Below are 16,180 nucleotides of genomic sequence, written 5' to 3'. Positions count from 1 at the left end.
TTGGCTCATCTTTGAAATCCCGATACAAGGTCAAGTTTTAGGGTTTAATTTGTTTCAATTTCATTGTTTTCTTTGCTTTCTTTGATTCATACCCATTGTCTGAATGGGTGTTTGATGGGTTTGTGTTTGATGGGTGTTTGATGAGAAGCATGAATAAGTGTTTGATGGGTGTTTGATAAAATGCATATGAATGGGTGTTTGATGGGTTTGTGTTTGACAGGATTTTGGTGATACAGAGTGGGTGTTTGATGTAATGCCAGAATGAGTGTTTAATGAAATGCATGAATGGGTGTTTGATGAAATGCATATGAATGGGTGTTTGATGGGTTTGTGTTTGATGGGATTTTGGTGATACAGAGTGGGTGTATGATGTAATGCCAGAATGGGTGTTTGATGAAATGCCTTAATGGGTGTTTGATGAAATGTTGCATGCAATATTTTGTGTAGGCATCTATACTGAATGGGTGTTTGATGTAATATTTTGTGTAGGCATTACTAAATGCCTACAACTAGTGATTTGTCAAGCGGTCCCCCGTTATGTTATTGTGGATTTCCTGCACGTGTTAGGAACTCTTGGACTACGTCCAATTCTGGTAAAAAGTGGTATGGATGTATTAACTACAAGGTAATTTTTGAATTTAGCTGTGTTATATTTCGTCGTTAGTAGTTTATGACATTTTTGCTGACTTTTTTTTTTTTAATGTAGAAAGCCGGTGATTGTGATTTTTTTAAGTAGCCTGATAAGGAGAAGTTTGCTTACGAGAAGAGATTAACGGAACATCTGCAACAAATGAAGGAGATAAGACTTGCAGATAATGACAGAGTTGAGGAATTTATTGAAAGAAATGCAAGGAACATTATGATCAACTACAACGGGAGTTAGGGTTGGGTCGAAATAATTGGAAGATGTTTTGGGCTACAGCATTAGTAATCATTTTGCTTTTAGTCTTTTATTTTAGTGGTTATAGTGGAGTAGAGGTACTATCTTGATGTTAGAATTAAATTGTGGAAATAGTTTAGTTGTACTACTTTTTGTGATTTCGAACTTGTATGTTTTGAATGTTATGTACATATATTTACCAAATGGAATATCTCGTTCAGAGTTGTCAAATTCTGTCAACAAAAACATGTTTACTATTTGAACGATTATACCTTCTTGTAAAGCAACCTAAGGAATAACATATATATCCAACATAACATGAGGAATAATATATGCAATATCAAATAAATGATCACATAAGCACCAAACATCAAATAACTTGTTCATCACCTTAGGCATCAAATAACATACCACATCCATCACTTAAGCATCAAATATCAAATCCATCATTTTAGCATCAAATTACATGTCCATCACTTAAGTCATCAACTAACATGTTCATCACTTAAGTATCAAATAACATACTATTATAACAAAACAATAAATCAGTCATTGAGGCCCTAATATTTTTGCAATTCTGGTTTCTTTCTCTTTCTCTGGTTTGCCTCAAATACTTCTATGGCCTTCTCCACTGTCGGGACAATATTCCACGATCTAGTTAGAGGCCTTGATGAAGACCCTACTAGATGAGAAGACCCTCCTGCCTGAAATGACCCTCCTGCCTGAGATGACCCTAATGCCCGATTATACCCTCCAGCCTTAGAAGACCCTGATGGCAGAGTAGACCTTGATGGTTAGGGAGGTCCATATAATCTCATCGTATTGACAATACCTTGAAACTATAAATTCAAATTAAAGCAATGTTGTTAGCTAACAATTGAAATAAAATTCAACAGAAATAACGATTGTATTGATTACTCAAATAGCATTAGTTTGAGGCTGAGATTGACTTCTTGTTGTAGGAGGTCCAAACATTCTTACTGTGTTAACATTACCTGAGTCTATAAAATCTTGTTAATTAGGGTAGACCAAATTATCCATAAACCAAAAGATATAAATGAATGGTGAATTGAGTGCTTACAAAAGCATTTGTCGAGATTCCATACCACGTTACTGTATTGACATTACCTTGAGACTGTAAAGACACACTAATTAGTGTAGAACATAAATTTCCATAAACCATTTAAGTAAGAAATGTAATAAAATATTAAAGATGAAATACAAAAGAGTGCTCACAATGACATTCGACTGCTTCTGAGTCTGTGACTCAAACTGACCTACTGCTTGCGGTCCATACCACCTTACTGTGTTGACGGTACCTCAAGACTGTCATTATACATTAATTGATTCACATCAGAATAAACATAAACTAGATATAAAAATATGGGTGTTTTAAGTACCTGCTACTGAGACTGAAGTCTAGGTGAAACCCTTGAAGTTGTAAGCCCTTGTGGGGTTGGTTGACCCAAACCCCTGCCCCTGCCTCTAGCCGAAACCCTTAAAGTTATAAGTCCTTGTGGGGTTGGTTGACCCATACCCCTGCCCCTACCAATGGTCCTGCCACTAATACCCCTACCGCTACCGCTAGACGATGTAACAATGGTTTGTGAGGTCTGATGGGGATTTGAGGGTTGCAAAATCTTGTTGAGAGTTTTGAGAGTTCGTGTCAAGTGTAATGTAAATGATGGTAAAGTTATGATAGTTTTGGAAGTTACCTGTCCAGAATCAACTGTAGACTGGTTATTCGGTTCTGTCTGAACTGTAAATTGTACTTAGCACATTAAATAAACAATTATCAAGTCTATGAAATAAGCATAAAACTAAAATAGGCATAACACTGAAATTTACCTCACTCCTTCCACGTCCTCTGTAATTAATTGCCTCTCTTCTTATATTGGGACATGTTCTGGCATTGTGTCCAGTGGCCCTACATCTCGAACATCTCATAGCAACCCTACCATTCCTCGTTCTGTATTGATTCTTAGGCTCATCTGGTCCTCTAGTCCTCACTACTCGTGGCTTCCCAAGTTGTATCCTCACTACTAGTGGGTCTACATGCTCATTGTTCGTTTTTGTCCATTGTTCTTCACCAGGCATGGGATAGACGATCGGATCATATGCCTTTCTAAGCATGTCCACAATATACCAATCAGAAATATAATCAACGGGTTCAGCACTATCAGCTCATATTGCACTTATTGCATGTGCACATGGGATACCGATCATGTCTCACTGTTTACACCTGCAAGTTCTTCGCACGAGGTTCACCACATATTGCTTCTGCTTGAATGTGACTTGAAAGAACCCATCCCCAGCATACTCGACGTAGCAATGTCTAGCATCTTATGATAGTTCATCTAACTGCGCCATAATTTTAGGACAAATCTGACCAATCATGTTTCTTATGCCTTCCCACTTTTTTTGGTACCTCTTCATTAGTTTATTCCTCAGCATTTCCAGCAGTGATATTATTGGGAGGTCACGTTGTTTCACAATCTACGCATTGAAGCACTCTGAAAGGTTATTCACAATTAAATCACACTTGGGGAAGGTACTGAACCAAGCCCTCGACCACGAACTTGGGTCAATATCGGACAAGTAAGCATACGCATCCGAGCTTATCCCCTTCAACTCCTCCATTTCTCTACTCCATTCATCCTCTGTGTAGGCTACAGTCGCGCTCCACAACTTGTCCTTTAATGTCAAACCTTTGTGGCCTACATCTCTGTAGTTAGCGTACAAATGCCTACAACAAATCCTATGCTCAGCATTGGGAGCCACCACTTCCAAACTCGGAACTAGACCCTGCACAGAGTAAAAATAAAATATCAACCAACTACATATACACCATAACAAAATTTATTTGATCCATAATAAACATTGATTAAATGAAGAGCATAAACATCATACTAAACATCTTTACCTTTTGACGATTAAAAATGAATGTCCATCCCTCTACGGGAGGAGTGCCAAGGTCCGAAAGCAAAACTTCTAAAAACCATGTCTAGCTCTCCTTCATTTCAGCTTTCACAACTGCAAATGCTAATGGGTACATCTGATTGTTTGTATCCCTTGAAATCGCGGCTAAAAGTTGGCCCTTATGTGGGCCTTTTAAGAAGCATCCGTCCAAGCCAATGATTGGACGGCAACCAACAAGAAAGCCACTTTTCATGGCGGCTAAGGACAAGTACAGCCTCTGAAATTTTGCTGGAATATCAAGTACATGCTTGTCTACCTTCATTATCACACAACTTCCAACATTTGTTCTTCTTAATGTCTCCATATAATCCCACAGTTTGTTGTATTGTTCGTTCATTTTGCCACGGATCTTATCTTTTGCAATTCTTCTAACTCGATACAACCTATGGTCTTCAACATCAACACCCCATCTATCATTTACCTCCTCTACAATTGCCTTTACAGGTTTATTGGGTTGTGCCCTGAACTTGTCAATCAGCTTGTCCGCAATCCACTTTGATTTCACAATTGAATTTTTATGTTTCCTCATGCATGTGTGTTTGGACTAAAATGATCTAACTTCGAAGGATTCTTCATCCTTGCACTGCCACCCATAAATCCTATATTTATAGCTTGTATCCATGCATACTACCATACACTTAGCGAGGTAATTTTTCTTAAAATTCACATCATTCCCCATATTTACATTGGACTCCCTAACCGCTTCTCTAAACATCTGAATCAATGGGAATTTCTAACCCACCACAAAATCTGGGTTACCCATATCAGTCATATGGAACTTAGACCGCCTTGAAACATGTTTCCTCCAACTCTGGGAGTCTATCTCATACTCCTCATCACTCTTGCTATGTCTGAGTTAGCATCATCATCAAATCTATTGTCCCCCCCCCCCCCCCCCCACCTTCCTCTTCACCACCTTCCTCTTCACTCTCTTCACTCTCTCCACAACCATCACTATCTTCCCTACCCTCCCCACCATCATTCTCTTCAGCCTTTCTATTGTCCCCTCCCATAGATGGCCTAGGAACATTATTATTCTCAACGAACAGATCGAGTTTATCCACCTCATCCCAATAAGGATCGTCTCTCTCGATCCTAGAATACCCCTTCTCATCATCACCATTATCATCATCACTGTTCTCCTCACCAATGTTAGGTATGGACTCACTAAATGAATTGATGTACAACTCCACAATTGGTAGACCTGAGTGGGATTTAACCATTTCGTGTACATCAAAGTTTGATGTAATTAATTTCAAGCCATTTCTAAGTGTACAACCTGGCAGTATGTAGTAAATTAAGTCCCTAGATTTGTACCCATAAGTTTTTGCAATACCTTCAACAATTGAAAATGATAACCTGTCATGCTTAATGGCCTCTCTGTACACATCAATATCTCCACCAACATACGTATTCATGAACTTCATATCAATGTGCTCTTCATAATGTACCTCGAACACAAACTCTCGTCTAGCCATCTACACAACAAAAGAGAATAAAATAAAGCAATAAGTATATTATACATGTAGGTCAAAATGACTTAACTAGAAAAAAAAAAATAAACCCTAAACTAAAGCATGTTGTAAAACAATCAAGATTTTATTTTATTTTATTCAACAGTCATTTAAAATTTTAAAACGATGATGATTTTGATACAATGCATTACTCTATGGTGGTGAAATTAAGGAATTGTTTGTGGTACAGTGTATTACTCTATGATAAAGTTTTATGGTGTCAATGATTACTCTATGGTAAATTGATTTTGGTACTATCCCTCAGTTTTAACAACAAATCACAACGTGCCAATCTATCGTATACTGGAAAATACTATTTCCCATATGAAAAATGCAATTGACTTCTAAAATAAAAGCGTGTGTGCAGACAGTGTGCAACAAAATATCACAATGTGGAATAGAAAGAAGACATATATTTTGTTGACGAAGTGGAAACTCAATTAAGAGAAAAACCACTCCAGGGCAGCCAAACCCAGGATATCCACTATTTAAAAGACAAAGCTAGATACAAGATAGTAACACTCACATATACCCGATGCAGTGGTCGTACCTTGCTCTCTAACGTGTAACCCAACACGAACGCTTCCCAACCAGGTTTCCTACCCGAAGGGGTCTTCAATGGAATCATTTACCTTAGGGCCAACCCCTAAGATAGACTTCAGTTGTAGCGCAGCAACAACACACTTGCAATGGCTTCAAAGGGAACTTAATCAGCTCGATAATCTCTCAAAATAACTTCTCTGAGCACTTGTGGAATTCAATACCGAATTCTTGCAGTTCTTAATACCCAAGGCCTCTATTTATAGGCTCAAGTGCAGAATGGGCGACTGCAATGAAATATGTGGGAGCCGTCCGGACAGTGGATATGGGCCGTCCGGACAGACAACTGTGCGACAGAATTTCCTAGATTTTCGCTGAAAATCTTTCCGGTTTGAGAGCCGCGTCCGGACGGTAAGATACCATCGTTCGAACGGTCGCACGTCCGCTGCAAGTAACTTCCATATAAGGCTTCGCGCGTCCAAACCATGTTTGACAGTCGTCCGGACGGTTGAAGTCGAATCGGCAATTTTCTTAACTGTTGAATGCGTTTCCGGACCAATGCTAACTGACGTCCGGACGGATGTATTTGAATTGCGATTCTTTCCTTACGGAGACGCGCGTCCGGAAGTGATACCACATCGTCTGGACGGTTGAAGTGATCCTCCCATATTTGAACTTTGGAAAGAATCTGAAACAGGTCGAGTATTGAGAGGTGTCCGGATGGGCTGTTGAGTCGTCCGGACGGATTCAAGCTGGAGCAGAAGCTTCTCGACACTGTGGACGTCCAGACGGAATTGCACGTCGTCCGGACGGATGATGCTTGGTCTGTCTGGCGTCCGAACGGTATGGTACGTCGTCCGGACGGATGGAACAATGGACAGATGAGCGTCCGGACGGGATGACACGTCGTCCAGACGGCTGATAGACAACCGGAAATCTTCTGACTTGTAATCAGTGCAGAGTCTTCTGAAGCACTTCTGAACAGTGGAATCCCTGTGATAAAGCATCTTTACAAACAAATGTTTTTGTCCAAAATAGAATGAGGCCAAAAACTAACAAACTCCCCATTTGGCCATTCTGGGACAAAAACACTTGACCGGTTTAGAAATACATTCCCGGTCTAAATAAAAATTACTCACATTTTTTGTCACAAAGGGACAAAGGGTAAAATAGAGTAATAAAATCCAACTGTAATAAAGATTACTCCCCCTAACGGTCTTAGAAGGACCCGGGTAAACAGAGTAATATAAGTCCAAAGAGTTTAATAAAACATAAAAAAATAAGCCAAATGTCTCAAACAAAAAGACAACAAAACAAAACAAGAGGGAATAAAAAATAAACATCCTCAGCCATGGGTGCAGTCCTAGCTGCATCATTCTCATCAGCACTATTGCCAGGATGATGATACCTCAAGCACTCCTGTAGATCCAACTGGTTCTGCTCTACATGCAGGTTGATAGAGTGTATCTCCTGCTGCATGGAGGACATAGTCACCTGCATAGTGCGCATCCCCCCCTGAATGGCAGTAAGGGCCTCCATAATTTGAGCATAGTTGACCATCGGTTCAGACGGTGGGACAGTCTGGGAGGATGAAGTCATGTCTAGAAAGCCGACTGGCATAGCAGCAGGTAGGGGCACCTCATTATTGGAGTCATCTCGCCGCAGCTGCGCGTTAGACTTCATCAAAGTCTGCTTGCTGGTGGGTTGCTGAATCTTCATCTTCGGTTCTCCAATAATGTTGATGCCTGACTAAAGAATGATCTGAGTGAGCAGGCAGTCGAAAGGGAGACTGGTATGACCCTCATCACGGGCCTCCAACATAACGCTCATACTATGCTTGCATAGGCAGAAAGGTAGGCGGAAGTGGATGGCATAAACGAATTGGGCCTTCTTCAGAATCAGGTCACTGCGCCTGACAACTGGCCATAGGTTGTGTTGAACTATTTTGGCCAATAAGCGATGAGAAGGAGCCAAAGCGCCGATCCTGATGGTGGTGTGGCGCTCCTCACCCTGGGGAATAGCATGAAAGAACTCTCGAAGATCGTTCAAAGAGGAGGTAGCACCACCTCATTATAAGGACTGCCGGGCAAATCAAGGACTGGTACCCCAATGAAGTGACTAATGTTCTGGGGATCAACAGTGATAATATGGCCATCAACAGTAGACTGAAGCACCATCCCACGATCATCGTCCTGAGCTACCTCCAAGTTGGCATAGAAAAGTCTGACAAGCCTGGTGAGGACGATGCAGGCATAAGTGTAGAGGTAACCCTAGTGATAAGTTTGGATAGTCTCATAAATACTATCCAATGGATGCACCATGATGTCAGATCTCACCACATTGCGCTCAGCAATGACTGTACGATCCATGATCTTAGCTTGGAATGTGCTCCTCTCTTCCTCTGTCCTCTGGCGGACCCTACACTGGGAACTGACTGCAGACATGATTCTGCACAAAAAGACTAACAAGATTTTGCAAAACAATAGCCCTAAAAATATGCTTGTTAGGTCATGAAAAAAAAATTGGATAGAATAATGGCTGTTCAAAGGACTTTTGCAAAAATAGAGACAGAAAATATCACAATTTAGTCCTAAAAAGTAGCACCACAAATAATCCCAAAATGGCAGACATAAACTCCTTATAAACACAAACAATCCTAAAGCAACCAACATTCTAACAATTAAAAAGAAATTTAAGAGAAAAAGGTTAAAAAAAATACCTGGAATGTGAAATAATGCGCAAAAGACAAGAATGAGCACAAAAAAAAAAAAACAAAAGCTCACAAAAGTTATTCATAAGCTGCCAAAAAGAAGGATATTGTGGGGTATGGAGGAGAAAGCGGCATCTGGGGTATATATAGCCTCTGTGGGGTCCCCGTCCGGATGGTGAATTAATGTCGTCCGAACGCACGCTGCCTCGGAAAGGAGCAGACTGGTCGCTCACGTCCAGACGGTTAATCTTAACCGTCCGCCCTATGCTGGCCACCGCACGTCCGGACGTTAAACAACTCTCGTCCGGACGGCTAAACTCCATCGCCGTCCAGACGCCAAGAACGTACCGTCTGGACGCTCCACACTGAAACGTTAGAAAACTGAGGAAAATTTACAGAAATCAAATTTTTCCCAAGACAGTTTCAAAACACGCATGTATAAACCACTGATAATACAATCAGAGAGCATCTCAAAACTAAACAAAGATATAAAAGAGAGTTGAGAGTTCAATCAACACAAATAAGTTCCTGAACATGCAAAATTCAAACTGCCAACTCAATTCATGCAATGTGTGTGTGTGTGTGTGAAGACAAAAAACCACAAGGTAAGACTTTCGATGACATGACAAGGAGCAACCAGATTCCCTAGATAAGAGAGAAAATCTACGACAGATTAGCCAAAAGTCAATCTTATAATTTACTAGGGCCTAGCCACCCTCATCTGATACACTCCCCCTAAGATGCAACACCTAATTGTTTTACTTGTACCATGAAGGACAAGATAAATTTTACTTGCACATAGAGGGGAAGGCATATTGCAAATTCAGCACAAAAGCAGTGAATAGACAATTTAAAACACAACATTCAAATGAATAACCGCTTAATACTTATGGTGCTGCAACCTAGAGAGAATGCCAGAGTTTTTAGGTTCTAGGTTCAACTAGCATGTAGTCAATTTGGTCATCTTATCAAGAACCTCTTCTCTTATCCAGAATTTATAGAAACAAAAAGTCAGAGAAGGAAAGATGTACCATTAGGGGAGTCTTGGATAGTGCACATTTTCATCGCATGAAGAAAGAGGCTATCCTACTTTTGCATATACAGGAAAACACTTGGCAGATATCGTCATAAACTCTCAATTATAGCTAAGCCGAGTAGATTAATGCTCATAGAATTGAGATATCAAGTGAAAACACATACAAGATCTAATATGCCAAGAGAAACAAAATATCCTGCAAATTCTCCACAAATTTTTTTTTTTAAAAACAAAAAAAATGCAATATGGAAACAACGTCATATGCAATGCAAGATCAAACCTGTGTAAGCTCGATGATGCTAATACAGAAAAATAGTCGCTCGACCTGCTTTTTTTTGTCTTCCCCAAATAAGTACTTGCAAAGTTCTTTGAAGAGAAATAGGGGGCAAAGCAAAAACCGGTTCCTAGATTGCATGAATAGAAACATGTCAAGTAAAATAAGCAATTAAACCTGATGCCATAGGATTAGGAACCAAATCTTAGGCATAAACACCTGATCCTGCTAGGTGCGTCTGTTTCCCTTCATGGGGTAGCTGTCCTTCTCGACCCAAGCCTGTCTTCTAGTGGGTGGTTTCTGGCAGGACTGCATCATCCACTCCATCATGCTCTGCATCCAGATAGGTGGTTCATTGTGGTATTGCTCTTCTTTCACCTTTTAAGGCCTCCTGAACTGCTTAGATTTGTTTTTGTTGGTGCCACTGTGATTGGCTAGTATAAATCGCTGCTGAAGCTGCTGATGCTGAGATGCCTGGTACCGTGGTGCATATGACCAAGGAGCTTGATACCTTGGTACTTGATGATAAGGAGCCTGATACCATGGAGTCTGATATTGGGCCGCAGGTCTAGAGCCATGATTGGCCTGTCTAGGCACTTCTTTCTTGGCCTTGGCTTTCTGTGCTTTCAGGAGGGAGCACTGAGGACGAACATGCCCACTAAGTGTGACGACCCGTTTTTTTTTTTTATATACAAACCTAAAACGAGTCATCGCAGTGGCACGACTATGTGTCGCTCAGCCAACATATGGCACATGCCCCATAACATGTACCAGATAATCAGAGTATAACATACATCTATCTATGCAGCGAAAAACATAAATCTGAATAGCGGAAATTACAACTTATACATCTATCACAAGTTAATTACAACAAAGAGCCATTTAACATCTATCTGTTTGAGTCTTATTAACACTATAACAATAATGGCTTAACAAAGAATAAGTGACACAAACGTCACAAGCCATACCAAACCTATAAAATAGTGGACAACCCGTAGTCCGATAGTTACAACCGTCGCGGTGAGCTTCAGTCATAATATCCCAAGCACACTGCTACCGACCCATCGACTATACCGAAGTACCTGCAGCCAAAGAAACATCATCTACACGGTTGTGGTGGTATCCACATCCGCATAGGTGAAAGAATGAGTTCACCGCCTTAGTATACCTCATACTAAGACCTCAGTGGTATAAGACTAACTGAGTTTTCACAAAGAACCAACCCTTATTTTATTTTTAGTCATGCGAGCACTATATTAGCCACAATTTACCAATAGCTAATGTAGCAAACACCGACTATTCAGAAATCATTTAAAACATACTATATAGCTGTGAAAACATGTAGAAGTTCCAGACATCCCTCCTTGGAAGTTTCTACATATAGACCCCTCTATAATAATACTTTTCACCGGTCGCTTGGACATATGTGCACATGATCACTCCATCACAGATATCACGTATACACATAGGTCTTAAGCAAAGAACATGGCATCTTACTTTTCCGTACTAGGATAACATCCTTCAACAAAACACTCGCAACACCATCTCTAATCGTATTCCAGCTTCGTGCCTTGACGTTAGTAGATCATGAGAGCACTAGAGTTAAACTCAATCATGCTAACACGTCTTTCCTGATGAACAAGAACAGTCAACCTTCCTACTCATAGACATGCCATTACTCGCACCTGGGTAGTCATGTATCCATGTACTTTCAAGTTCAATGTATGATATTAACACATGACTATCCGATAGAAATATACATAAGATCTTTTTCATGAAGACTCTTATGCATATCAATACGTCTAGCAAAACTACTCATAGCATAAAAACCTCTCTCACAAAACAATGCTATATATGCTATGCATGAACTGGGGCTGATACTGTTATGCTGCTGATACTGATATTGTTATGCTGCTGATACTGATACTGCTGATACTGTTATGCTGCTGATATACTGATACTGCTGGTATGTATGCTCTATACTACATGCTCAATGTTCCGTGCTTGACCAGTATATATTGCACTACTGTGTCACGCTGAAATCATGCAGTTGTTAAATCACGTCCTTTTAAAACTAAACAAATCCAGCATTTTACCCAACACTTTGAAATCATTCAAAACTTAGTTTCTTTATCAAATCTACGCAGTTTCAACATGACATGTTCTCAAACAATTTGCATAATTTAAATCTCAACCTCAAAACTTAACACTTTAAATCTAGTCAATACTTTTCACTCTTGCACTATCTCTTAAACATCATTGATATAGTTTAAACATAATCGAAACTAATAAATCATCTCAAAGCATATACATTTCATCATATGGTTGGTTCAGTTTCATAAACAATATATATATTTTTATCAAACCAATACATATAAAAATATATATTTTCTCAGTGAGTGGAATACCCACCTTGGCTGCATTGGACTCCAACTCGAACTCTACATTGGAGAACCCATTGAAGTCTCCAATTATAACTCGATCCTGCAAACATTAGTAACATCAGACTATGCTATTGAATCTCATACTCTATGACATCCTAACTACCCGCGTGCTCACACGTTGTGTTACCCGTGTCTAAATCTAGTTAAGTATCTTAAACTATTATTAAGTCATCATTTAGGTTTAGGTTCCTATTTATCATGTTTAGTAACACAATGGTGTGTTTATTATTTTACTAGCTTATCAATTGTTGTTGCATTTCATTATCTTTGTTTCACCCTTAAATGGCTCATTGCTTATTTACAAAGTTAACATTGTATATTTAAGGCTTACTAAATTTAACACAACCCCAATACACCTAGGCATTTCACACTGTCCTAATACCCTTTACACATTAATTCATCATCATGTCTTTTCTAACATCCAAACCAATCAAAGCTCATAGACATTACCAAATATATCTACTAATACTCAACACCACATAATCATAATCACCAATAATCTATTAACATAATCTTCCTAAACAACACACTTAGGGGATGACACAACCATTAATAATCCATACTCATGTGGCTATCAGAACAACTTATTGCGAACCCAACACTTCCATTCAATTACTTAAAAATTAGCAATATAACTTAAATCACATCCTTTACATAACAAAGATTAACTTCTCTTAATTGGAAATACTTTCCACCAAAGCTTAACATCAATTCATCAATATTCATTGAAAATCAACTCTCAATTATAACCCCTATCATCCATTCAGCCTAGCTTAGGGAAATACCCATAGAAACCATACAAATCAAACATCAACTTAAAGACATAACAAAAGCCTCAAAATCAACTCCGGATATCCATCAAAACAACACTATGGAAACGTAATTAAAATCCACCCATCAAAGCCTTAACTCCTATCCATAAGCATAATACTCAATTTATAACTCTCAAGTCCAGATTCGGATTTCCATCAAAATACCCTTCAAAATCACTTTCCAATCAAGCACCAACAACCTACCATAGAGCATTAATCATAGGCTAACATATTCATTAACTTACAATTCCGTAACAATTCATCACAACTAGAACTACATATCCATCAATATCAACAATAATATCTTCCAACCGCATACCCATAAATCCAACTCCCAATTTTTGATTTAACCAAAATACACCCATAACAATCCCATACTCCATTTCAACACACACATCACACGGCTAAGCTCAACAAATTACCAACTAAATATTACCAAATTTGAAACTACATAATCCTCAAAGTTCATCTCCAATTAAGCTAACATCAACCTTAGAACATAAACAACCTTAATCCCTAACAAATAGTCATAAACTAACATAACTATCCCATTTACAAACACAAACCAGATTTGGGGTTTTCATCAAAATCCATACCCATTTTCGGATTTCAATTAATTAAAACAAATGATCTAAGAACCCCAAATACTCAAACCCTAATTCAATAACAATCAAATCAATCCCCAAATAAATCATCATAGTTTATAAGGAATTACCTAGAGAATTTCCCTAGAAAATCCACCGGAAATCGCTATTGGACCGCCGGAAAACTCGCCGGAAAATCACTCCTAGAGGACCGGGTCTCACAGTCACGGGTTCACTGGGAATCGTCGGGTTCAACTCAGGGTCACAGGTCTCGGGTTTTCTGGGCTCACGGGTTGCCGAAAACCGCATCTCAGGCCGCCGATCCATCACTGGTTCACCGGAGTTCGTTAATGGAGGATCGGGTCCGGGTCTAGGCTTCGGGTCTGGCGGTCACGGGTTGCTCAGATTAACGGGTCTTCGTGGTTCGGCTCCTGGGTTCCACCGGAGCTCCTTAGCTCGCTGGAAATCGGCTTCTGGCCACCGGGAATCGAGTCGTCGGCGTCGTCTGGTTCCACCGTCGCCGACCCACTGACAACGACCCACTGATCGGGTCTCCATCTCCGTGTCTCACTATCTCTCTTTCCTTCTCAATCTGCCTGAATCACTCCATCTCACTCTCTCGTCTCTCATCTCTGTGGGTCAGGCAAGAAGAATAACAGAAGAGAAAGAAGAAAGAAGAAATGGAGGGCTTCAGACTAGGTGCGACGGAAAGCAGGGAAGAAAGAAAGAAGAGAAAAAAGAAAGGGGGGTGGGCTGACGCGTGGGAATTGAGGGGGAGAGTAATGTTTTCCACAACAATCCACAGCCACACACGTGGCTGTGGATAAGACCAAACTTTGGTCTTATTCCAATTCTAGCCCTCATCCTTTCTAAATTACAATTTTACCCCCATCTTATCTTATTCATTTTTCTAATAATTATTACTCAATCTTATTTTACTCAATTGCATAAACACATTCGCTTAAGACTTAGTATTAGTCCCATCTAATTTAATAAACACCATTTATAAATGGCTAAATTTCCTATTTAAATTCTTGGTCTTTACACTAAGACCGCAGTGATGGCATATGAGAGGTCTTCTGACGGAATGAGGCTTCTGATTGGTAGTGCGCCAAGCGGCTACGTGGATTTTAAATTTATAAGTTTACCACTTGCAATAGTACGTATCGATTGTACTATAGTAAGGGTGATCGAACCACAGAGATTATTGGTTGTTTTGCGTAACGGGATATCAAAAGAGTGTATTTAACTTAACTTTGAAATAAAAATAAAAGTAAAGGTTGTAGAATTGAAGCTACAACAAATACGGTAAAGGAAAGCGGAAATTGAAAACAAACTAAGAGAAAACTTAGGGTGTTGATCTTATCCAATCCTCAACCAATGAAATGCTTAAAGTCTATATGAACCTTCCTAACATGCTTGATATGAGCGCGTAATGGGCGTCAACCATTACGACAACCTCGACACGAAAATACTTTCGTTAAGACGTAGTTATAAAGCACCTAGTTTTACATTAATCTACTCCACGTAAAGATTAAACTATAATTGAAAAACATTTACTCTACCAAAGGTGTGGAGTGACTAATGCTCCCTAGCTTACTACTCTAAAACACATCCCAATAAGCATACAAGATATACGAAAACCCTAACTAGGCCACAATGATAAGGTATCTAGTTTCACACCAATCTATTCCATGTAAAGATTAAACTACAATGGAAAGACATTCTATACTACCAAAGGTATGAAATGATCGGTGTTCCCTAACATACCCTATAAGGTGACTCTAATAGGTAGCCATACATCAAGTCATATAGAACCATTGCAAAAGACATCATTCTTATTTCTAAGAATGTTGGTTTTACTCAAGAAATCTAAGAAAACTCATAGACAAGTTTAACTCTTTTTCATGAATAAATAGATTGGAATCTTGATACCAAAACCTTTTAGCATGGGTTTTGATATCCTATAGCCCTCAACAATCATCAAACACATCTAGAAAATCCTAAGAACATCAAGAACACTACATGGTTTTGGATAGGATTAGGATCAAACCCTAAGAACTAAATTAGCTAGACATGAATTCAATCTAATCTAAGCATGAATTTAAAGGAAAACAGTAAAGAAACAAGAAGGAAATGAATTAAAAACAACTATATTAAACTAAGGAAATTCGGATTACAAAAGGGGAGAAAAACCTAAGCTGAACATAAAGAACAAAGAAGAAAAAGAAAGGAGACAAGCTCTCTGGAACTAAGCCCAGAAAACATGCATTAAAGGAAATGAAAACATGAGAAATTAAAGTGATACACCTGAGAAAATCCGAACAAACCCCAAAAGATGCATATTCTAACCTAAAACCCTCATCTCATATATATAGAGAATTGGATTTACAAAAGACCATCAAGA

The 16,180-nt window shown here is 39.2% G+C and overlaps 1 long non-coding RNA gene across 2 annotated transcripts; it reads right to left on the bottom strand.

Moving 5' to 3' along the window:
- Nucleotides 1–10,736: 10,736 nt before the first annotated feature.
- LOC133851050 (uncharacterized) lies at nucleotides 10,737–14,161 on the bottom strand. Of its 2 annotated transcripts, none has more exons than XR_009895730.1 (2): nucleotides 13,905–14,161; nucleotides 10,737–11,036 (listed from the first exon to the last, which is right to left on the bottom strand). It is a non-coding gene; the product is annotated as an uncharacterized LOC133851050 (long non-coding RNA). The 2 variants fall into 2 exon arrangements; XR_009895729.1 differs by lacking the exon at nucleotides 13,905–14,161 and adding an exon at nucleotides 12,346–13,876.
- Nucleotides 14,162–16,180: the final 2,019 nt, after the last annotated feature.

This window comes from Alnus glutinosa, chromosome 12 (assembly GCF_958979055.1).
Source record: "Alnus glutinosa chromosome 12, dhAlnGlut1.1, whole genome shotgun sequence".
In the NCBI taxonomy this organism is placed as follows: Eukaryota; Viridiplantae; Streptophyta; class Magnoliopsida; order Fagales; family Betulaceae; genus Alnus; species Alnus glutinosa.
The sequence above is the reverse complement of the archived record's forward strand: the minus strand, read 5'-3'. Positions and strand labels throughout refer to the sequence as shown.